General features: G+C 44.9%; 1 protein-coding gene across 1 annotated transcript in view; it reads right to left on the bottom strand.

Annotated features, from left to right (window-relative positions):
* LOC306937041 (phospholipid phosphatase-related protein type 5-like) overlaps window positions 1–8062 on the bottom strand; it is a gene marked incomplete at its 3' end in the record, with an annotated part of 63301 nt that extends 55239 nt beyond the window's left edge. Inside the window, exon 1 of the mRNA XM_079520715.1 lies at window positions 8020–8062. The remainder of the gene's footprint in view (window positions 1–8019) is intronic.
* Between the last annotated feature and the right edge of the window lie 17937 nt (window positions 8063–25999).

The following is a 25999-nucleotide window of genomic DNA, read 5'->3' as shown; positions in this document are numbered from 1 at the left end:
GAGACATACTCCTATCTAGGTCATAAGTTTAACATTGCAGGTGAATGGAAGGAACAAGTTAACATCATCTTGTCAGAGTTTACATCCAGGTTGGACCTTATTGACAGATGCTCTGTACCTTTAACTATGAAGCTAGAGGCCATTAGACCAATAGAACTGTCTAAATTAAGTCCAACACTTCTTCTCCAATGTTCACCTCCAGCAGAACGTACTAAGCGAAATGCATAATAAAACAGTGAGCTTAGTACGTAAGTGGTTTGCCCTGAACACACACAGCACCCGTGATATTATTTTCCACCCTCAGTGGGGGGGCGGGCTGGGTGTACCAAATGTGTCATGGATCTATATCAGCATGCGCATATCACATCTATTGAGCATGCTGAATAATGATGATAGGGGAGCTGGCTAGATCTTCCCTGTTCCTCGATTTAAGGAGACGCAAGGTCCCTTTAGCCAGGGAGTCAGAGCCCCACTTCCTTGGGTTCAAAAGGAAACCCAGTGGGAAACTGGACACTCGCTCCCCAGGCTTTGGAGTGTCATCGGATTGGCCGGATTTGAATGACCTCTGCGTCCAAGCCGGTGTGTCCCTGGAGTGGGCGCGACCTGACTCTGAGAAGGTCTCTGAGGACATAATAACTGACCCTCTCACCTCTGTTAGAGCAACAGTGACCTACAGCGGACACACTCACCTGTGACACATAAGGGTTCCCGGCAGACGCTGTTGGATATGTTCCAACATCGGCAACAACAACACTGGACTGGACTCAAACTCCAGGGGAAACTTGATTGCCTTCCCCATGCTGACCATTCTGTTTCCCATTAATTTCTAAGGAACACGTACTGCTCTCAATGAGGACATTATCACCTTTACAGTAAAAGCCAGGTTACAGATCCTTCCCACCAAACTCAACCTTTCCCTCTGGTTCCCCTCCACCCATGCACCTCATTGCTTGCATCACACCACAGGGCTTGTTACAGAAACTATGTCACACATTCTGAATGGCTGTTATGCCTATAAAGGGCTAAACATAACACGTCACGACAGAATAGTTGATCTCATAACAAAGGACATACCGGTATCTAAACATTTGACACCGTCTGTGAGAATGTACAAACATTCCTGTGTCAAACCTTCCATGTTTCAACTCTGTACTGAAAATCCTGAAATGTTTGCACATCTCTCTGCTAACACACCAGATGTTATTGTTGTCAATGAAGAGAACAGATCAGTTTTCATTCTTGAAGTGGCCTGCACCTTTGATTCTAGCTAGCCTTTATGACCAAAGTAATTAAATACCAGCCGATCCTCCAGACCATCATAGAGCTAGGCTACAGGTGCAATCTATTTGTGTTTATCTTCGGCAGACATGTACATAGTTTGGTTGTAAGAGGCTTCCAACAACTTGGGATGCCAAGAAAGCAGCTAAACGGCTTGCAAAATTCTGTGCAATCTCTTCTACTATCGGTAGCTGCCAAATATGGCGAAGACGCTGTTACTTGTACTCCTGAAGGGTGTGTGGGTATTTGTCTGGGATTTGCTGATTGCATTCTGTACAGCACCTTGTAAATATTTGTGTCCTTGTATTGTATCTCTTATGTGGACATAAATAAATGATTAAAATGTGTGTGTGTGTGTGTGTGTGTGTGTGTGTGTGTGTGTGTGTGTGTGTGTGTGTGTGTGTGTGTGTGTACGGTATGTGCGTGGTGTGCGTGCGTGCGTGCGTGCGTGCGTGCGTGCGTGCGTGCATGCGTGCGTGCGTGCGTGCGTGCATGCGTGCGTGCGTGCGTGGCATGCGTGGTGTGCGTGGTGTGCGTGGCATGCGTGTGTATGTTGGTCTGTCTGTCCGTGGCTACTCTCACAACCCGTTGGTGAAGGAAGTAAATAACATCAGAAATTGTGACATCACATTTGTGAATTCAGAATGTCACATACAGTATTGTGAATCCATAATGTCGGCAAGACTATTATGACATCATCAACATGACGTCAGATATGCACATGGGAAGCCCCTGTAGCCACGCCATTATTACCATACCACCTTTACCATACCACCTTAATTTATATAGCACATTTAAATAACGTTGTACCAAAGTGCATTACGGTAAAACATTAAAAAAACACAACTTCGTTAAAAAACAAACAACATAAACATCAGAAAACAACTCATACTATGCTTGGAAATGACAAAGAATAAAGATACCGGTAAGTCTTGAGGCGTGATTTAAACACGTGAAGGGTGGGGGCTTGTCTTATGTGCAGAGGCAGCTCATTCCAGAGCTTGGGAGCTGCCACTGCAAAAGCCTGGTCCCCTCTGAGCTTCAGCCTGGTTTTTGGCACCACCAGGAGAAGCTGGTCAGAGGACCTAAGGGTCTGTGTAGGAACATAAGGTTTCAGCAGTTCAGATGGGTGCCAAACCATTTAAACACTTAGTTTAAAACAAAGAGAAAGACTTTGAAATCAATCCTGTATCACACAGGAAGCCAGTGGAGGGAGGCTAGTACAGGGCTCATATGGTCTTGCTTACGTGTACCTGTAAGCAACCTAGCAGCGGCATTCTGGACTAACTGTAAGCGAGAGATGGCCAGAGACGCCAATATACAGGGTATAACAGTAGTCAAGGAGGGATGTCATAAAAGCATGAATTACAGTTTCAAACACAGAGCGGGATAGACAAGATTTAACCTTTGATAGCCTCCTAAGCTGGAAGAAGCTCTTTCTTACTACCTCAATTATCTGTTTGTCCATCTTTAGGTCAGAATCGATTTTAATCCCACAGTGGAGGGATACTGTGGAGGATGTGGCATCCCCGGCCTAGGGTGACACAGAAGCTTCTCACTGACAGGTAAGACCTGAAAAACTCTAGTGCTGGCCCTTTAATGCCAACCCAGTGCTCCAAGCGAGAGAGCAAAATACTGTAATCTACAGTGTCAAATGCTGCGGTAAGATCCAAGAACACCAGAATGAGAGAGTCACCAGAGTCCGTAGCAAAAAATACGTCATTAAAGATTCTTAAGAGTGCAGTCTCTGTACTGTAGAGAGCTTTGTACCCGGACTGGACATTTCTAAAATGCCATTTCTAAAATGCCATTATTATTAGACTTTGTCAAATAATGGAATGATCTCTGACCTCCACCCTCAGTCAGGACTGCAGACTGATGAAGCGAAATGAAATGGCAGAGTAAAGAGACAAGCTTTTGTTTTCTGGGTCTGGGAAACAGGGATGAAGAGAGAACTGTTTTGCATCAGACTAATTCTGAGGTCGCTGTCAGAGGAAAGTTAGTTAAAGGGTTCCCGGACGTTTCAGGACACAACCGCCAAAATAATCATATTTGAACTGGGCCCCAGCCCCCCAGGCCCCTACCCTGACAAGCACTTTATTGTAGGCATTACATTTAGTTTGACTCGGTTCAACAGATACATATTGTGAAAATAGCCGAACTACAGGCTCACAACGCCTCACAGTGAGCTTGTACTGTAGATTGGCTATTTTCACAATGTTTGCTAGCCTGATTGTCAGACTCTGAGCCTCCTGCTCTCAAAGAAGCAGTGCGCTCAGTGGAGTGGGTGGGTATGGACTGGAAACCAGGCTAAATGTTTGCAATATTTTGGCCAATTTGGTATTAAAAAGGTTTTAAAGGTCATTCAATTGTCACTTTAGATACACCACTTATACTGTTTGTTGCTGTAGAGTGAGAAAACAATGTTGCACATTAAGCTAATCATCTGGGGACCCCTATCTGGGGACCCCTACAAAATAATTTGGAAAACCAGTTAGTTAGTCTATATTTGTCTCTTGCTGATGTGTGATTGTGACTGTGATTGTGACCCAAGAGTCCTAGACATAAGACATTAGGCTCAGGATGTAATATTTAATGACAATAGAACAATGTTTTTACAATGTTTTTACAGTGCTGTAAATAAAACATTGTTCTATTGTCATTAAATATTACATCCTGAGCCTAATGTCTTATGTCTAGGACTCTTGGGTTTGGTCTGCTAGAATATTAGACTGGAGTCTGTACATTATTAGCAAGGACTTTCACGCCAAGACTCACTCCCCAATTGAAGCAATCCTTATTTCTTGTATCACTTCTGTGACTAGTGTTGATAGATGTTTGTTATAGTATGCCAGGGTTCCCCAATTAATTTTCCTCGAGGGCCATATTTTGACTAGGGTACCAGGCTGGGGGCCGAGTCCGCACGCGTGAGGTCGAGGTCTTGCCCTGAAAATTCATTTTCAGGGCAGGACCCCATTTGAAAAGGATGCCCAGTTTGACATGCATAGGCTACTGACCCCCATTTAATGCCATTTTTTTTGGGGGGTCCGCGGGCCGCATGGGGGCGCTCCGCGGGCCGCAAATGGCCCGCGGGCCGCCTATTGGGGTACCCTGTAGTATGCACTATGCAGCAGCAGTTGTACTGTTAGTTACTTAGATACAGTTCACGGTATGCTTTGCTTTCTTGACCACAAATGCTAATCATGATTGATAATATAACATGAATAGCATTTGTCCACCAGGCAGAGATATTTCAATCGAGTGTTTTTGGATGTGATCAGCATAATAGCTCTTGTGCAAGGACACACATGTTCTGGATGAAGTCCCCAGTGACAACTGGAAATAGTAAAACATGCACTTGAAATTTCCTCTAGGCAGTGGACCACTGGAGCCACAAGGGACATGAGCTAGGCCCTATCTTAGTATCTCATCATGTCCCTTGTGGCTCCTAACTGCTAGAGTATCTAGTTTAGATAGAATGTTGTTAAGAGTAGACCTAGGTTGAAGAAGAGAAAAACAAGCACTCAGTCAAAACACGCAGTTTACCCGGTGCACGGCTCACAAAGAATCACTGTAATAGAGAGATAGCCAGCACTCCAAAGTCCATTTAAAGGAGCATTCAGTGATTTGGGTGATTTGGAAAACCACCCAGTCCGCCCCGGTAACAAAATGTGCACATGCACGCTCTACAGTGGGGGGAAGTGCAACAGGCCAACAGCATGTGCACCAAGGCCCGCCCCCACTCGATCATGATTGGAGGAAGGCCCCTCTCATCCTGATTGGATGAAGGTTTTGCCACCCGCCACCAAAACTGAAACTAGGGTTTTTTGACCCCAGGGGCTCACTGGGGACAGGGAGGATTTCCTTATATGGTCAGCACACTCTATAGTAGGGAGGATTATCCAGAAAAAAAGAAAAAATAAGTGATATTTGAATTAAGTCAAATCACTGAATATACCTTTAAGGTATATTTATTGCATTGTGCAGCACGGACAGACAGACAAAACACGGGCGCGTTTCGGCGTCAAGCCTTCCTCAGCGTGTATATGTGATATATATATATATGGTATCTGGTACGTATCATGGTTAGTTAATATTATCATGGTCAGTATCATGTCAGAATCATGTCAGTATCGTGGTCAGTATCATGGTCAGTGACTAGCGTCATCATTGTGACGGGCATCCAGTCAAACCCTATATAAAGAGTGGTTATGGCAGATATTTAATAGCTAGCAGCATTTGCTACGCTCCGTGCAAGTAGCCTCGGAAACCCAGACGTTTTTATTTCCAGGGAGAAAAAAAAAGAGTCTGGGACCGAGTCCACTTCAATTCGGCATAGAGTAGCGCAAACGTTGATCACTCTCTGCCAATTTCTGATCGCCTGCACCTTTGTTAAATTGACGCACACACGCACACCCGTACACACACACACACTCCTCTGTTGCTCTAATTAATTAGTCTCATGTCGAGATTCTCCCGCCGGATCATGCCGGGAGCTGCCTATGCCAATGCCATAGAAAGCATCTTGGACCCCAGGCTACCGTGCGAGAGACTCCATTGCCTTCCGTACGAGACAGGATAGTTGGCCTTACAACCCAGATATTCTCAGCGATACCTGGCCTTACAAGATATCGCTGTGTCAGAGATTTCGGCATCCCGGCTAAGTTCTCACCGGACACCACTGTGATGGGCCCTAACTCGGACAACCAGCCCTAATTGAGTAGTAGTTTATAATGACAGTGACAGTATCATGATTAGTGTCATGACAGTATCAATTAGTATCATGGTCATCTTGGGTTCACACGGGCAGACGAAAAGACGCAGTCTACTATTCATTGTCAATGGAAGCCAGCGACATGATGCAAAGATGCAATGATGCATGTAGCTGCTCCAAATGATACTCCCATTTGTCTTTGCGTCTGTCCGTCTGAACGCACCATCAGTATTATGGTCAGTATCAAGTCAGTATCATGGTCAGTATCATTTCAGTATCATACCTGTATCAGTTAGTATCAAGGTCAGTATCAAGTCAGTATTGTGGTCAGTATCGTGACAGTACGGCCAGTATCATGTCAGTATCGTGTCAGTATCGTGACAGTATATCATGGTCAGTATCATGGTTAGCACCTTAATTGTAGCCCTTAATTGTTTTCCTTTACACTCTTACTCTTACAGTTTGTTGACAGGATGCCATTTACTCTGATCTCACACTAGTAAGTCACTCTGAATAAGAGCGTCTGCAATTGTAAACTGTAAATCCATATTTGTTACTGTGTAAGATTGCTGGTGCATTGTGTCAGTGTGTTGCTGCTATCTGCATGTATAGTTATGTGCATGTGAGTATTCGCATTCGCAGTAGCTAAGTATGTGTTAGCCAACTCTACGACTACGTGTATGCAGTGCATGATTGTGTGTGTGTGTGTGTGTGTGTGTGTGTGTGTGTGTGTGTGTGTGTGTGTGTGTGTGTGTGTGTGTGTGTGTGTGTGTGTGTGTGTGTGTGTGTGCCATTGTTAGAGAAATCTTTCAAGCCAGACCCCCTGCTGATTCAAGGTTACAGCCAACACTTTGCACAGCTGGTAAACCCCTTTATCTTTCTCATACACACAGTGTACAGTATGCTGGCAATCGCACGCACGCACGCACGCACGCACGCACGCACGCACGCACGCACGCACGCACGCACGCACGCACGCACGCACGCACGCACGCACACACACACACACACACACACACACACACACACACACACACACACACACACACACACACACACACACACACACACACACACACACACACACACACACACACACACACACACACACACACACACACACACACACACACACACACACACACACACACACACAACTTTTGTGAATATTGCATTGACTTGCATTAACTCAATTTGCAAACCTTGGATTAATTCCATAACATCTACCCCCCCCAAACCCTGTGAAATTTGGTCCCCAGTTTGCCAATAAGCCCAATTAATGATTCTGTGTCCAACATTAATATCCCCAAATGCTATGAGGAACACTGACACTGTACATATTGCGCACACACACACTACATATTGCACGCACACACACACACACGCACACACACAAGCCTACACACAGAACAATAACATGCAGCATCCATCCCACTCCCACGTCTGTAAAGGCAATCCTATAGTCTAGCTAAACTATTGATAGCATATGAAAGGGGGGCAGGATACAATCCTAATAGGATTTACCCAACAACACCCAGCAGCAACGCAATGGGCTCTCTCTCTCTCTGGCATGCATGGGATGGGGAATACCACCACATGCAACGAGGGACGCTCCCCCGCCCCGGCAACACAACACGTAGCCTACATAGTACAGCTCGCGCGCAATACAGTGGCGGCACCACGTACCGCGTGACAGATCCACTGCTGCATGCATCACACGTGAAACGAAACAATGCCATGCGCTAAATGCTACCAAGTCCAAATAGCCTATACCAATTACCAGGCAGTGCACCACCTGGCTGCTCCGATAGCACCTGAATGGCTAAACTAAACACACAGGCAGACCTTGATGCATAATGGGAACAGATCTTCAAGCTGACCATATCGCGTCGCAGAAGATCTGCCCCTTTGTCGGCGAGCGACAACAGGATTGATGCGATGGACAGTCAGGGGGGGGGGGGGGGACCTCGCCTCTATCCATCGTCCATCCCTCCTCCTCCCCTCCTCAGGACTCGGGAGGACCTTACCTCTCGTCTGGTACCTCTTCTGCACTCAGCTCAGCTGCTTGCCGGTCGCCGCCGTGTCACCGACCGGATTCCTATGCGGTGGCCATGTCGGATCGGATGAGCTAGGGCTGGGTGGTGTCCAAAAATATATAAATTATCCTTATCCTCGCATCTGTACGTCCTCTGGCGCCCGATGGTTGGCTGTCTAGCTATCCTTCCTCTCTCTTCCTCTCTCTCTCTCTCTCTCTCTCTCTCTCTCTCACACTCACCTTCTGTCGCTCCCCGACAGAATCAACGCAGCAGCAGCGGCGAGATCATCTGTCTGCACTTTGAGTGCGCCGGCGACCCCTGCCTTCAACGCTGCAAGCAACGCAGCGCTCTCGCATATACACTACACACTCGCGCACGCACGCGCTGACGCGCACGCAGTCCAGTCAGTCACCAACAACTCCACACCATGTGTATATTCTTCACACACCCCTCCTCCTCTTCCCCAATTAGCTTGTTCCAACAACCGGCGACAGCTAATAAATTAAAGTCGCTGCAATTTGCTCCCGAGCAGGCAGGCAGCCCAGCAGCTCTCGTCTCCAAGACAGCTGCTACACGGAGGATGTGGAGCTGCTGGAGCTGTGCTAGTGTGCGTAAACGCGCGCGCGTGTATCTCTCTCTCTCGGTGGGAGTGCGTTATGCGTGTCAGATTGAGAGCTCATTTGTATTCAAAGCTTGATTCCCCCACTTTCCCTCCCTCCGAGTCTCTCTCTCTCTCTCTCTCTCTCTCTCTATAGGCCTACATCCAACCTTCCTCTCTTTCTCTGTCTAACCTCTGTCTCTCTCTCTCTCCATCCCCTCAGATTTTGTGTGTGTGTTCCCCTCCCCTCCTCTGTGTTTGTGCAGACAGAGGGAGAGAGAGAGGTAGAGGACACCAGTCGAGAGGAGGAGGGGGCTACCTCACCAGGAGGAGATGAAGGGGAGGGGGCATGTGTGAGAAGAAAGGTCTCTGCCTGTGTCTACTATATTTGTGGGGACCAAAACAGATTTTTCTGGTCACCGTTATGTTTTTATCATTTAAACCCTAGTGACTGGGCCCTCCGGGAACAGTATTGGCCACCTCCTTCATTCTACTCTACACCAAATTTCTTTGCCAAACATTGTCGATCTGCAATACCTATTTTTGCAGAATGTTTGCCTTATGCTGCATTCACATGGAATCAGGCAAGCGGTAGACGGCAAACAGCAAAACCTACTGGACGGCACGGAACGGTAAAAAGATTTATATATTTTAACATTGATGCCGTCTTGCTGCCAGGCTGCTGTGCCGTCCTGTTCCGTTTACCGTCCTGCTCCCTCCCGTCCACTAAAATGACTTCCGGTTTGCCGTCTACCGCTTGCCTGATTCCATGTGAATGCAGCATTATGCCATTCTGTAGTGGGTAGAAGTGGTTAACGTTAGGGTATCAATTGCATTTAGGGCATATATGTTTAGGGTTGGGCATGGATGTGATAGTTTAGGGTTAGGTTTAGGATTAGCGGTGCCCGTTGGGCACTTGCCTACTTGAACGATGCGAGTTGGAAATGAATGCCCCAGCACCCAGTTATTATGTCTGTGTCCCTTTTATGCTCATATATGGAGTTCTTTGTCAGGCATGCCCAAATATGGAGTCTATGCAGATGTCAGAACAATCATTGTGATGTCAGAACAGGCCAGCATATACAGATGGAGATATAGCCTAGGGGTGATCAGGTCCAGAGCCCGGGCAGGTGCTTTTGTGCTGGTTCTGGACAACGGGCTATCCGACGGACTCGACACCGGGCACTGTGGTGGTGTGGAACGCGTGCGTGGAATTTGAAGTCGTGGAGTGAACAGTTCTCGAGTTACCTGGATTACAGACGTACGTTTATAGATAGATGATAGTAATCGTAGGGGATTAATTCATTCTAGGTTATATATGTCTTGATGAATTGAATTCAGAGAACCCCCTCAGGGCTTTTTATGTAATCCTTTTAGCATTATTCTATAACTGTATCATATTATACAAATGCGTTGTTTACACGCCCACATAATACCACGCCCACACCCGGTTCCGAACCACTAGAAAAACAGCATGCGTCGGTGCAAACCAACTACCCCGCCTGCACTTACTGGTCGTACTCACTTGCCCTGGTCCTCACACCAGCGCTATGTTTGCATCTCCAGGCTAAAATCCCTTCTCCTCTCCCGTACCGTGACATCTATCAGTCTGCCACCATCATTCGTGACTCCATTCTACAACTTTGACGTGCGTGCAAACTTCACCTTCGCCAAAACAACCCACACCCCCGCTAAAGTCACCGCTCTCTGTGTTACCCCCATGTCATTCTCCTTCTGCTCCAGCGGCTAGTACACAACAAAAAGTGCCTATACAATTACGTGACGTGTGTGTGTGTGTGTGTGTGTGTGTGTGTGTGTGTGTGTGTGTGTGTGTGTGTGTGTGTGTGTGTGTGTGTGTGTGTGTGTGTGTGTGTGTGTGTGTGTGTGTGTGTGTGTGTGTGTGTGTGTGTGTGTGTGTGTGTGTGTGTGTGTGTACATTGCAGTATTGTTTCGTTTACAAAATGTACTTTTTCCACCACTGCTCTCTCCCAAGGTGCCATTCTCCCACCGCCACCCCTCTGACAGACAGCCAGAGAGGCAAAGGAGGGGAGAGAACTGGAGGAGAAGAGGCAGGTGTCAAGGATATGCGGGATGAGAAGAAAAGGAGAGGACATGGGTTTTGTTTTAGAGCATGTGTGTGCTGCCTGCTTCTCTGAATGACTTGGACAGCTGCAGTTCCCTCAGCAGTCTGGAGGAAGTATGTTTTTTGTATATTTAAACATACGTAATTCATTTGAAACTTGTGTACAAATATATCCAAATGAACCTTTATGATTCAATTTGGTCCCATTTGTATTCTCTCAGATTTTCAGTGAGCACTGCCACTAACTGAGGATGTTTACCGTATAGCCGCTTAGGGAGAGCCCAGATGTTTTGAATGAATGAAGAGATCAAATCAGTGGTTGATGCCACTGCCTGGCCAGCCAGAAGGAGTCTCCACCTTACCAAGCCCTGCATTAATATAGCATTACCTCAGGGAGGCTAGCGGTCGCTATAGCCACGCTCATTTACATACAGCCAGAGGCCCTTCTATACAGTATCTGACCTACATGTGATGTTTTAAATACACCTACAGTACACCACTGTGGCACAGCAGGGTGTCAACTTTATGTATGACTGTTATGCAACCTTACACTTACACCCATCAAATGCCCTCTCCCTTAATAATTAATTGACTACAGCTGGACTTTAAAATGGAAAACACACTGTACTCATTGTTAATTTAACTCCAAAATGGACACTTACGGGCCGTTTAGTTATGGTTAAGGATTTTACTGTGTACTAGGGTGGTTGGTGTTGCATTGGTTGCGTTGGTAGATGTTGGTCACCAAGTCAGGGCTGTGAATTTAGTTGCGAATAAGATGTTGCTAGGCAATTGCTAAGTAGGTAAATTATAGCCCTTGGTGAGGACAGAGAAGCCTATTGGCATGTGTAACAAGTTAAAGAGGGTGCTTCTCTTTAACTTGTTACACATGCCACCATTTTGTCCAAAGGGAATTTTTGTCATCAAACAAAGATACATCATCACAAATTCAATGGTTCACCATCAACAACAGTATAGCAAAACAGAGAGGCAGTAGGCATTAGCAATACGCATAATGTACTAGCACACTATTGGTAAAGAAAGCAATAGCCATTTTTGTGTGTGTCTGTGTGGGGGACAGCCAATCAGTGAGCTATGCCCATAATACTGTAACTGTATGCACTAGTAAAGGATGGATGGATTCTGAGGACGCAATATTCGGAGAGTGTAACCAAAATGTGCACTGTTTGAGTTATAGTAACACCTGCGTTTCTTTTCTGTTTATTGCATACAGCATGGGAAAATGCCGCCCAATGCCAAAGCGTCACTCACGCAGGAAAAGGAACGAGGGGGTACAGGGATTATGTGCAGAGGGAACGCCATCAAAATGAACGACAGCAGCCCTAAAGCAGGCGCCAGTTAAATGCACCGCTCCCTGCGTACACCTCTCCCCTCCAGGGCTATCGCGTCAGCAGTGGTGTAAAGTAACTACATACATTTACTTAAGTATTGTACTTAAGTACAATTTTGAGGTATTTGTAGGCTACTTTACTTGATTATTTCCAATTTCCAATACTTTTACTTCTACACCACTACATCTCAGAGGCAAATATTGTACTTTTACTCCACTACATTTATTTGAAAACTTTAGTTACTTTTTTGATTTAGATTAATATTACAAAACATACATTAACCACTTCAGTCCTATATACATTTCGGCCATTTGAAAATAGCCGATCTACAAGGCTATATTCAAAAGATATTTATACATTGGAAAACTTGAAATGGGACATATATTCTGCATAATGACTACTTTCTACTTTTCGTACTTTTAAGTACATTTTGATTCCAATATACTTTTGTACTTTACTCTTTACTCAAGTACATTTTGAATTCCGGACTTTTACGTATTTTTGCTCCCGATCTGATTCCGATCATTTGATTTTGAGCATCTGCCGATACTGATTTTTCCTGATCCGATAAATATATTTTATAGAACATGTTTATGCCACATCACAATATAGTACAATATCCCAAATCACAGACAATTTCCAGTCTAATATCATGATATGGATATAATATTGATACTAGGGATGTCCCGATCACGTTTTTTGGCTCCGGATCCGATTCCAATCATTTGAAAATGACGTGATTGGCCCCGATTTCCGATCACCCGATCCGATCGGCACAACCCTACTTGTAACGGATACTTTTACTTGAGTAAAGAATTTGAGTATGTTTTCCACCACCGAGTGTCAACCACGCCGGAGCCAGGCCAGGCTGGGCGGCTCCTACAGCCCTCAGTGGGATTGTCATAGTGGAGGAGATGAGATACGAGCCCGGCATCGTGGAAATGAGAAATCTGCCCCTTATTAGGCCGTTACGGTTTACAGCACGTTGGATGTACCCCGTTCCCCCATGGGTCTACTCCGCTCTGCTCCAAGCTACCCTGCCCCACTGCATCTCTCCCTCTCTCTCCCTCCCTCCCTCCCCCTCTCCCTCTCTCTCTCTCTCTCTCTCTCTCTCTCCATCCCCCTCTTTCTGACCTGCTGGCCCAAGGACCCCCCCTCCACATACCACTCCCCCCCCCAACTAGCTCTCTGACTGATGTGTAGAGAGAACTGAGGGAGAAGGAAGGGCAAGGTAAAGGAGGAGGGGAAAGAAAGAAAGAAAGAAAGAAAGAAAGAAAGAAAGAAGAAGGGCAAGGTAAAGGAGGAGGGGAAAGAAAGAAAGAAAGAAGAAGGGCAAGGTAAAGGAGGAGGGGAAAGAAAGAAAGAAAGAAGAAGGGCAAGGTAAAGGAGGAGGGGAAAGAAAGAAAGAAAGAAAGAAAGAAAGAAAGAAGAAGGGCAAGGTAAAGGAGGAGGGGAAAGAAAGAAAGAAAGAAAGAAAGAAAGAAAGAAAGAAAGAAAGAAGAAGGGCAAGGTAAAGGAGGAGGGGAAAGAAAGAAAGAAAGAAAGAAAGAAGAAGGGCAAGGTAAAGGAGGAGGGGAAAGAAAGAAAGAAAGAAAGAAAGAAGAAGGGCAAGGTAAAGGAGGAGGGGAAAGAAAGAAAGAAAGAAAGAAAGAAGAAGGGCAAGGTAAAGGAGGAGGGGAAAGAAAGAAAGAAAGAAAGAAAGAAAGAAAGAAAGAAAGAAAGAAGAAGGGCAAGGTAAAGGAGGAGGGGAAAGAAAGAAAGAAGAAGGGCAAGGTAAAGGAGGAGGGGAAAGAAAGAAAGAAAGAAAGAAAGAAAGAAGAAGGGCAAGGTAAAGGAGGAGGGGAAAGAAAGAAAGAAAGAAAGAAAGAAAGAAAGAAAGAGGTGTGAAGGTGCAGCACAAATTATTGTGCAGCACAAATTGTGAATTTGTTACCACGGAAACGCCTGTACAGTACACTGCATACAAAAGCTCACATGCACACACAATGACTCAATGGGATGTATACGGTGTGTGTGTGTGTGTGTGTGTGTGTGTGTGTGTGTGTGTGTGTGTGTGTGTGTGTGTGTGTGTGTGTGTGTGTGTGTATAGTGTCTATGTCTACCTATACGTACGTTACGTATACCTTTCTATCTATCTATGTATAATGTGTGTGTATATATATATATACACAACTTACGTACCGGTATGTCTGTTGGCAGATGGATGTATAGTGTTTGTGTGCACGCCACGTTACTGCATGTGTACTGTATTCATGCGTGAACAGCGCTCCAGCATGCTTAAGAAAGACATCTGGATGTTTATTCTTTACCTTTTTGCAGCATGCCGTTACACGACTCATTTCAATTATTCAACGGATCGATTTTGTGGCAGTTTGACGTTCCGGCGGGGCGGTCATGCGAGAGAGGCTCGGGCCCGATGTGATGAGCCCGCATTATTGAACTGAGAGCTGCCAGCGCACATCCACTCATGACCATTTAAATGCAGTATAAGTGAGAGTGGGAGACACCCTCTTTCCTTAACAACGCGCACCATCTCATCCATGAACAAAATCCTGCCGAGGTAAAGCCCCCCACCTCCCCCTTCCTATAGGGAAAATGGAGCACAAGTGCATGCTGCACCGCCCCCATCATATAAAATATATACGTTGACCTTTATGCATACATGAATTAACACTCTCTCACACTCACACACACACACACACACACACACACACACACACACACACACACACACACACACACACACACACACACACACACACACACACACACACACACACACACACACACACACCTCTATATATGAACCTCCCCACCACACATACACACCACACATCCCCCAATCTCCCGACACGCAAAAAATGCATGCCGTACACCCATATCATATCCTATCATACCCAGTCCCCACCCCCTCCACAGTCCACACACACACACACACACACACGTCCCATGGCCCAACATGCATGCACACATGCATGCACAGTGCACACACAGACTGGGTCTCCTGGATCATTATGCCAGGAGCTCCAGCTGTGGTCTATAGGGGCCAGCTCATTAATCAGCGCTTCAACAAAGGACTACATTCCTGCACTATTCCACGTTCCTTTGTCTGCACTGCCCACGGAGCCTGCCTTGATTCTGCCTGCTAAAGACAACACAAAGCTATGATGTATGGTTATATGTGACACAAAAGCAGTGAAAGACATCAACAGAAATGTATCCTGTTTTAAATCTGAAATATCTGTGAATGTAAGGTAAGAGTGGCCCTCTTGGAAACAAAAGGTTCCCGGTTCGATCCCTGGCTTCATGTCGAAGTGTCCTTGAGCATGACACCAAGCTGCTGAGCAGGTTGGTGCATTGCATGGTTTCCTCCACCATCACTGTGTATGAATGTGTGTGAATGGGTGAAAGTGAAATGCAATGTAAAGTGCTTTGGATAAAGTCACTGTATAGTGTATATGCATGCAGTCCAGAGTCCATAGCCTCGTATACACTCTGCAAGTGACACAAACAAGAGTCAAAGGCCAAAGGCCTACTAGCGCTTAGAGGTAGTGCTCTGCCTTACACCTAACCGGTTTAAACCAAACCACATTGCCATCTTGAACCTAAACATTAGGGTAGTAATTATTGTCAGAAGTGAGGGGCGCTCTTATCATAGTACATCATCTCATTCCGGCCAATCACAATTTGCGTCATGTCATTATGAATCGAGATGTAAAATTCTCGATTCATTGTCAATGGGAATGTTTGTGTAGGACAAAGTTTGTGCACACACACCAAAAGCTAGTATATATACAGGATAAATGTTTGTGTTAGGGAATTTGTCATCATGATGTATGTCTATTTGCTCAGACACTATGACGTAAAATTCTCCATTCATTGTCAATGGGAATTTAATGTTTGTGTAGGACAAAGTTTGTGGACAGACACTAAAAGCTGGATATAGGAGGGGCTAGCGCCCCTCAAAAATCCATAGACTTGGCTGCCACGTGACGTGGATGCCTGTTCTTTTTTTTGTCCATAGACTTGGCTGGTTTTGGGGGCACATGAATAAGACAAACATTAAAAGTCCATAGACTTGGCTGCCACATGACGTCATGTCTGAAAGTCAGACGCCCCTCAAAAAAAAAAGTAACAGAAAAGCGCTACATGAATAGTGATGTTGGGTGTTCATGTCCAGGGTAACATGCAATGCAAGGGTTTAGAGTTGTTTTCCTATATTAAGCACATGGTATAGAATAGATACACGTGGTCAGGCTGTACTATTTTGTCCCAGGTATGCGCCAAGGAATTCCTCTCCACGGGGCAATAACATGCCATCACCATAACAGCATGCAGGCCGCAGCTCCGCAAATGTCAAAGGGGGCGGGGCGGGGGAGAGGGCGGGGGTCTACAGCAGGTGCTATCCCCTTTTCACGGTGATTGGAAAATAAATTCCATCTCATGTGATTTGATTTCACGATCGGTGCGGGTCGGCTATTATCTCCCCCCCCCCCTGCCCTCCTTTTCCCATGCATGCCACTATACAGAATCCAGTGGAGTGGTCCCTTGCTCATGTACTGGGGTCTGGGAGAGGGAGCCCCTCAGGCGTTGAGACAAATGATGCATGTTATTGTGAACACAGCAGATGGGGTCCTCCTGAGGCAGAGGATGAGGATGTAGTAGAAGCCGTAGTAATGAGATGTAAATAGAAGCGACTCAGATCTTCGGAGGATGTTGGCGGGGAGACGCTGCAAAGATAACCTGAGTGACAGGTAGCAAACCTGCGTGGAAATGGATGACATTTGTCAAATCATGAGCAGTGGTGCTGCTGCCTCACACAGAGATGGTTATTACAAACGTAAGGGGCTCCATGTGGGTGAAATCAAGGACCTGGCTGGCTGGCTAGCACAATGACAGGGTCATGGGTTGGAACAATGATTTATAGGCAAAGGCAATCAATCACTATCTGTGACTACTTCTACTATTGGGTTAGTCCAAATGTCATCAAACTTGTCTAATTATTTGATCTATCTGCTTCTGCCCTGCAACCCAAGGGAACCAGACTTATGTGGAAATCAATGACAGAGGCCTATAGAACATATTATGCATATAGCTGTGGACTGGCTCTCCTGCCAAACTACTTTCTGTTATTTTAACTAGCCTAGGCTACATGACATGTATGCCTATGCAAATTCTGGACTTGTGGCTTATAGCCAAATACGCCTTTTGGGCCAAACTTTAAACCAACGGTCACATTAACTATTTTAACCTGGCGTATCTATTTTGGGCATGTCAGGATAAAAAAAGAAAAGAAAAAAAAAGAAAAGAAAACTCAATGCATCGACCTAGATCGGCTATTTACTCGCCTAGGACGATTATGAAACAGTGCGAACTGCGATGTGATTAATATGTCTATGTCTATTATTTATGGCCGGGATGGGGACACATCGTGGTGGACTGTGGGGCGGGCATCTATAGGCTTTCAGCGCAGCGCAGAGTTCTGATCTGGTCCTCCTAACTTCCACAACTCGTGTGGTCACTCCCACTCCCACTACGGAATGTGAACTTGGGCAATGTTGTCCCCCCCCCCCCCCCCCACACACACACACACACACCCTCCCACCCACCCACACACACACACACACACACACACACACACACAGTCACACAAGCAGTGGAGCCAAGCGGGACATAACGTTACAGTCGTTACTAAATGCAGAGAAAACTGAATGTGACAGCAAACTTGTTCTTGCAGCCTCGCTCATTTGGCGAAGGCGAACGCCAATTAGTGCGCGCTGTGGAGTTTGCGGTTTCTGCGTCTTGAAGTTGTGAAAGGTAAGGGGCTCGATGCATTATGAATGTATTCTCGTCCGAAAACTGTTTTTCTTTGTCAACTTTTCTTTACCATGACAGCCAGGGTGCAAATGCCCCACGTTCGGTCGTGCTGCAGACCGGAGTCACACCTCCGCGACACCGGGGTCCGGTCCGGGACATGGTCTGCGTGCATGCTTCAATGAGTCGATATATTGAACTGAATATTGCAACTCTTAAGGCCATGCTAATTGCTTTATTCGTGTGATTGGAAGTCGTGCTTGTATTACTGCTTTTAACCCGACACTGTCGACACGTTATGTGTGGCGTTTTTAAAATACAGCTTATAGTATACATCCCAATTAACTTTTGTTAAGGATTGAGGCTTATGATAGGCCTATCTGATAGGCCTAGCCTACTCTTTGTGTTTCCAAAATTAATGGGCAAAATGTTATTATAGGCCTAAAGCAGGACATGTAATTATGATCCCTTTCCTTTTCTTTTATTTTCTAACAACAACCAAGTCAGATAATTCAGTGTTTGTTACCCAGTTCACTGCAACTATCCTATTGGCTACTATACAGGCAATCTAGGGCGGTGGTTCCCAAACATTTTCATGTCAAGGACCCCCAAATTGATACTTATTAGCCTGCGGACCTCCATTTGGAAAATATATGCAGGGACCCCCATAAGAGAAGATTTTGATGGCTCTAGCAGTGATTCGCAACCCGTTTAATTTCAAGGACCCCCAGTTTGACCTGCATTAGGCTACGGACCCCCATTTAATGGCATTTCTATCTCTGGGACCCCAATTTATATTGTAAAAATATTAAAATCAATGTTAATTTAACTCTGAGAGTGTACATCCATTTGTATTTATACACTCTCAGAGTTACAGTCAAACAAATTGCAACAGAGAAACTCAACTTTTTTTGTTTCATAAATATGTCAATAATAACATATCAAAAGTCCTAAGAAATCAGAGTAGGGGAACACAATGTCAAAATAGGTATTCCCCATTGACGCCCATGTTATACAGTGGTGTAAACATGTTTTCTTGTCTAATTGCCACACAAAAGGTTAATTTCTGTCCAATCACCCAGACACTGTGTTGGATGGTTTTAATTTGGCTACAAAGCAAACTTTTTAGTTTTGCTAGTAAAGAAGTTTGTCTCATTAGTTTAAGTCTACTTTTATGTTTGTGTGTCTCTCATACACTACAAACAATACAGCCTATAGGCTTGGGCTATCAGCTGTTCTGTGCACACGCGCACATGTAGGCGCGTGCGTGCGAGTGCACGTGCGTGACGTGCCATGGTACCGAAAAATAGATGATAGAATGTGGCTGGTGCTGCTGAAACGGTTATAAAAAAAACCCTCAGTAAACAACCTGCCATTCATGGGGTTGATTCAAGACTATGCATCATCCTACTGTAGTAGTAGTGGGCAGCTCATCAACAAGCAGCCCTGGTCAATGAGAGAAGATACAGAACCCTTAAAGCGGCCCAACTGTCACATGGTGACAAATGGCCCTGGGACATTTCTGTCCGCCGGCCAAAAGCACAAGGATCCAATTTAGTCCTGCGTTTGCTGTTATTAAGTGTCGTGGCTGCATTCCAGCTACTGCCACAAACACCACCGCTTTCAGCAGGGCTTATATCACCACACACCACCACCAGAGTTACTACCATAGATGCCATGTCTGCTTATTATAAATGACTTTGCAGGCTTAGTGTTTCAGTTTCTGTATAGTCGCTTGTAAATATTGGTAGCTGTGTAGTTTGGGCTTGCTTCTGAAGTGTAGTAGCTTATTTGGGCTTGGTTCCTAATGTCATTTAAACCAGTGGTTCTCAAACATTTTCAAAGGACCCCCCAAATGAATATGTATTTGTCTACCAACCATCTAAAAGTATTTTCTGTCAGGGACAAATGTCAAAAAAAAAAAAAAAAGATCCACAAAATGTTCCACTTTATTTTTCCAATATTTTCTTTGAAAATCTACCAGCTTGTAGATCTAGATGTTTGTAGATCGGCTATTTTCAAATTGCCAATGTTTATGAAGATCCCATGTGGCCTATAGTATATACGGTAGTCACTTATTTTGGGCTGGTGTCACTTCTGTTGGTATAAGCACCCTTCTTTATCTCTGCGGTCTGGCTGTTCCCATGCAACTCTATTCTCCAACGATAAAGCACTAATGTCTTCTGTTGAGTTTTAATCTAACTGTCTGCTGGGTGATAATCTAACTGTCTGTTGAGTGTTAATCGAACTGTCTGCTGGGTGATAATCGAGAGTGCACAAATATGTGTCCATGTGGGAAGAGAGAGAGAGTTATAGGGACAGGCAGGGAGGCAAAGCATTTCAAAATGTCTGTGACTCCAGTCCTACATGCCTCTGGCTTTGCCGACTCGAGTTTGCGCCCAACTATTAATTTTAGCGTTAAAGAAGACTTTAACTGGATTGCATATTTCATTAATCTAAAAGCATTCAGCTTCAGTCGAGAATGGATGAGCCAGGACTTGGCAGTCGATTGCAGAGCTTTCATCTGGCACACCCGCAGGCTGTAGGCTACAAAAGCAGAGAGATTTTGGCAAAAGAATGGTTATTGGATCAATTTGGGGCCAAGTTTAGAATCCAATAGAGTGAAAAGGAACTTGCAGACTTCTCAGAACTAACAATGTAATGTAGAGGTCCAACACTCTGTTCTATATACGACAATAAAAGTCAAATAAAATGGATGTTGTATGGGTGACTGACACCAGGGTTTGGACAGCTGGGCAGTCCTGCATAGCTAATAAAACACCCTGTTGTCAGTCCGAACACTACATGCTGCTTACAGTAATTATGTTGAGGGGATTATGAGGATATTTAAACTGTGTAATATACTGAGCTGAATTATATTTGTGAGGACGTGACTGTGTTAATTAATAACCAACCTTCAGTGAATATATCGGTGAAACAGGATTTCCAAAATACAGCTGATCTAGCAGTGTTTGCCTGTGTAATGGATTAGCCGTGCCTGAAGCTCATGGTCCTAATATCTCCCCTGCCTGGCCAAGAGGGTGATTCCCTCTCTCCTATATATATGTTTGGGAGAGGGTGATTCCCTCTCTCCTATATATATGTTTGGGAGAGGGTGATTCCCTCTCTCCTATATATATATGTTTGGGAGACCCGCGGTTCAAATCTCGGGTGTTACATAGGTGCCATATTGTTGACCCAGATCGGGTGTCGTTGGGGTAGTCTTGGGTGGCATTATTACATCTGCATAATCCATAGTTCACAACGATACCACTGCACTCTAACCATACGTCATCATGCTCAAAATGCATCTGTCATTTATTTATACAGAACATACAATATAGACAGCATATGCATACGATATAGGACACTTTGGGCCAAACCCAGCTGTACACACGGATGTTTACAGCAGTGGGTCTCAAAGTAGGGTTCCAGACCCTACTTTGAGACCCACTGCTGTAAACATCCGTTTACCCCTCAAGGACCCCCATGGGTCCTTGAGGGGACTCCACGGGGTCGGTCCCCAGACAAATTATTGACAGTCAGGAACCAAATGGTTCCAAATGGTCGATTCTATAACTCAGAGAGTGAACAATGGTATACACTACACATTATGCTAATTATGTGGGGACCCCCCTAAAATAATTTGGGTAGCGACCGCCAGTGGTCCTCGGTTCAATCCCCGGCTCTTCCAGGCTTTGTGTCCCTGTGTGTGTATGTACACGTATGTGTGTGTACGTACGTGTGCGTGCGTGTGTATGTGTGCGTGTGCACACGTGTGCGTGCGTGCGTGTACATGGTGCACTGCTCTGAATAGAACCGGTCAATTGCATAGAATCTCCCCTCGGGATCACTACAAATAGGGCTACCCATTATTACCTTCTATGTCAAATAACATCTTATAAATGTTTAATTTTACATTTCTTAAAAAAAACTAAAAAACATTCAAATGAAGCACATAAGCACAATAAGGCATAATATTAAATGGAAGAAGGATATGAAATACAGGATAATGCAATAAAGCTGTTGTCGCTTTAGAAGCCCATAATTGCATTACCATGGTGGAAGACAAACGAGTCAGAAGGTGCCTGATCTCTCAAGACAGAAGATTATGTATTTAGAAGAATTGAATAAAAGTCTATGAAATGAATGGTAGATAAACTGCATCGTCATTAGTGTGCATAAATTAGGTAGATACTACCTAGATTTTTTTTTTAAAACGTCTGAAACTATTGCGTTTCTTGACATCCGTAGTAATACTGTATAATATGAATATGACTCGTGAAAGTACAGTAATATTAGTACACACATCGTAGTTGCTGTCGGGCAGAAACCTTTTTTATGTTTTTTATAAATTAGTTCATGTGACAGGGCGGTAGCCCCACATAAAAGTAGCGAAAATAGCCGATCTGCAACCATGCTACAGTACATGCTGTGAGCTGTAGCCTACATCTGCTTCTGTCTTGTTATTTTAGAATATGGTAGAATAAAAATATTTAGCCACCCAAAATAGGGACACCAGGTTGAAAGTGGTTATGTCTTTCTGTGTTTTATAAATATGAAACAAAAACTGTTACTTTTCAGGAAAGGTAAAAAAAATAATTAAAAAAATAAAAATAAACTGTGTTCCAATGGATCTAATGTAGTTGTTATTTACAAAGGAAGTTTACCAACGCGCCTCAAGCCTAAAACGGCTGGACAGGAACAAGGACACTTGATGCAGAAGACTATTAAACGTTTCGACCTAAAAGGTCTTCATCAGAGTCATGACTTTGATGAACACCTTTTAGGTCGAAACGTTAGTCGTTTGTATACTAGCACCTAAATAAAAGGCTTAAAATGTCCGTGCTGCTCCAGTAGTTGTTATTTAGTCACAATATCTTGTTAATAAATATAATACAAAAAATTGTAAAATACAGACTGAACAACTTTCACGTGATAAGACACGTTTGTTGTGAGCGCGTAGATCTGCTTTTTTCGCTATACGAGAAGACAAACAGACATAAAAAGTTGCCCCAACGCTGATTGTGTGAAGGATAATGCTGCATTCACATGGAATCAGGCAAGCGGTAGACGGCAACCGGACTTCATTTTAGTGGACGGGAGCAGGACGGTAAACGGTAGCCTGGCTAATAAGCCAGACTAATATCACACAACACTGTCGCGGTATATTAGTCTGGGCTGGCTCCACTTGGATTTCATTTCCCGGGGGGCGGGTTCAAACATTTTCTCTTTGACGCAATTGGTCAGAGCTACTGTCAGTCAAAGGTCTCATGCATTGAACGTCACTGTACCAAAGCCCGCCCATATTGCATACCGTGTCCCGATTGGCCCGACCTGTTCTCGGTTGTAGGAAAGAGGCGTGCTACTGAGCCTCGCCAGACCCTAATCCGCTGGCAGGCAAAAAAATGTTTGCCAACGGCTGATTCGGTCTGGTTTATTAACCAGGCTAGGTAAACGGAACAGGACGGCACGGCAGCCCGGCAGCCAAAACCGGTGACGGTAACAGCAGACGGCATCAATGTTAAAATATGTAATCTTTTTACCGTGCCGTGCCGTCCAGCAGGTTTTGCCGTTTGCCGTCTACCGCTTGCCTGATTCCATGTGAATGCAGCATTAAAGCATTTTCTTAAAATGGCAGGCCACTGTTGAGCCTGCATGGTGTTCATATTTACTGTACTGGTTGTGTGTGCAAGGATTCACATGCCAGTGTTGATTTCGTCGAAAAATGTTTTCACTGACTGTAGTGAAAACTGTAGATTTAGATTAAAACTGGACTAAAACCGGCCTGGGCTGTGGCTCAGCGGCCCAGGCACCTTGGCTGGTAATCCAGTCTGGCAGTGTGCCGCGGGTTCGACTCCCGATCCCGACGGCCTTTACTGCATGTCTTCCCCCCATCTCTCTCCCCATTTCCTGTCAGCCTACTGTCTGTCCCTCCATAAAAAATATAAAATAAAGGTGAAAGCCACAAAAAAAACTTTAAAAAAAAACTGGACTAAAACCAAAACATTTCAGATGACTAAAATGTGTGACTAAAACTACATGGTATTTCATTAAAAAAATCTATAAACTAAATAAAGATTTGCTGTCAAAATCAACACCACGCTGTATGCATGAGAGAGAAGGAGTGGAGGGAAGGGTGTAATATCATGCGACGCGCAGTCTGCCAATGTTACGAGCCTCTAGATGGGCGCCAGAGGCCCTCAATAAGACACCCACATGCTGAGGTAAAGTGCCTCATTACGGAGAGCCTCACCGGGTGAGTGTCGGGCAGCGCTGGACGAAAGTACATTTACTCAAGTACTGCATACTGAAGTGCTTCTCAAACCTTTTCATGCGAAGGACTGGCCGCGGACCGCCATATGAAAATGTTTTGTGTCAGGGGACACGCCCAGAAGAGACATTTTGTGTTAAAAGAATTCAAAAAATCTTTCACTTCACTTCAAAAATAGCAGATGTACAAGCTCACAACGCGCTGCATCATGGTGAATCGTGAGCCTGTATATCTGCTATGTTTGAACAGCCAATAAAATATGGATGAAGAAGGGGTCTTAATGAGTGTGATGCTGTATTGACACATTTTGCTGGGTACCCCCCTGGAACCAAGGACCCCTGGGGGGGTCCCCACTTTCACACTTTCAGAACTACTGCTGTACTCTGTACTTACTGTAAGTACAACTTGTCTTTGAGGTCAGAAATGGCACCCATCCCTAGTAGGAAGTGCTGGTATTACTACTTTTACTTTAAACAAATGGGAGAACTTCCCCCACCACTGGTGTTGTAGGAAGGGAGGCAGGAAGAAGAGGAGGGGTGGTGTAGGAGGAGAGAGAGAGAGAGATGAAGGGACATGACTCGTTTGGACTGCATCTGGAGTGAATCTTGAAGTGCCGTCCCGCTGTGCAAGGCCTTTCCGCGGCCCCGGTTCAAAGCATAGCTATCACAGAGAGGAGAGGAGCTATCTCACAGGCATTGCAAGAATGCATGAATGCACATAATAAAAGCCTGACAGATATATAGGTATGGCTCATATGTACTGTATCGGCAATTATTTTACTTTTTTGGATGACGTGGGTATAGGAGTTAGTTATGCAACCGTGTTTGGAATTTTAACCCATTAAAACCGGGAAAACGTAAGAGTATTTCTACTTTTACGTAAGGAAATCTAGTTATTTTTCCTACCACTGCTGAATGGCTGATGCCCTTTGTGTCCGGCAAAGATATTTCTTTTGAACACCAGACAGCTCAACTCGGTGGAACATGTGCCACAGAGAGATGGGGGAACGCTACTTGAGCAAGTTTGATTCACCATTTGTGTGTCGTGTGTGCCTCGGGCTGCCGCGGCCTCCGACAGCTGTTCTCTGATACTGCAGGAATTCACTTGCTCTGCAAAATAGGCTATATGCGGTCTGTGGATAATGCCTTTTAATTTGTAGATTGTATGGTTTTAACACAAAACCCTGTCCTCCGACATGCTGTGCATGGACCAAATGCACAGTACAATCCTCAATGTTAACTCAGAGAGTGTACGAATGGTGGAGCCATAAATGACCAAATGTCCATTCCATTTGTACTCTGATCTGTACAATCTGTTATTTGCACAAAACAAACACGTACTTCTCTATGACCTCTTGGCACACACTACTCTGAGATTGCCATCTGACGAGTGGTTGTGACAGTGTCACTTTTTCAATCGAGCCCAGTTCGATTCCTGCATTACTTTTTTTAATGCTTCAAAGACTGGCTGCCTAATAACAAAATTGCATCAGACTCAGAGTGCAAAGACCTAGCGGGTCCATTTGTACACTCTCAGTGTCCTTACACACACATAGGGTTGTGGTTGTTTTTCCCTGCAATTTAATATTGTTTGTGGTATGACTTCCACACAGAATGAATGCACAGCGATTTTCATAATGGTTTATTATCCCCCCCCCCCCCCCCCATGTGTAAAGACCCTCTCCGAGTATTTCACTGTGTAGGCCTTTGTTAAGTTTGATTTGCTTTGCTTTGCTTTGCTTTGCTTTGACTTTGCTTCTCACTTTGCTCGGACTGAGTAAGGCGGTGCTTCTCAAAGTGGGGTCTGGGGAGCCCCAAGGGGTCCTTGGGGGGTACCAGGCAGGCGGTCTC

This window comes from Electrona antarctica (genome assembly GCF_951216825.1).
Source record: "Electrona antarctica genome assembly, chromosome: 14".
Taxonomy (NCBI): Eukaryota; Metazoa; Chordata; class Actinopteri; order Myctophiformes; family Myctophidae; genus Electrona; species Electrona antarctica.
This window is presented reverse-complemented; position numbering and strand designations above follow the sequence as displayed.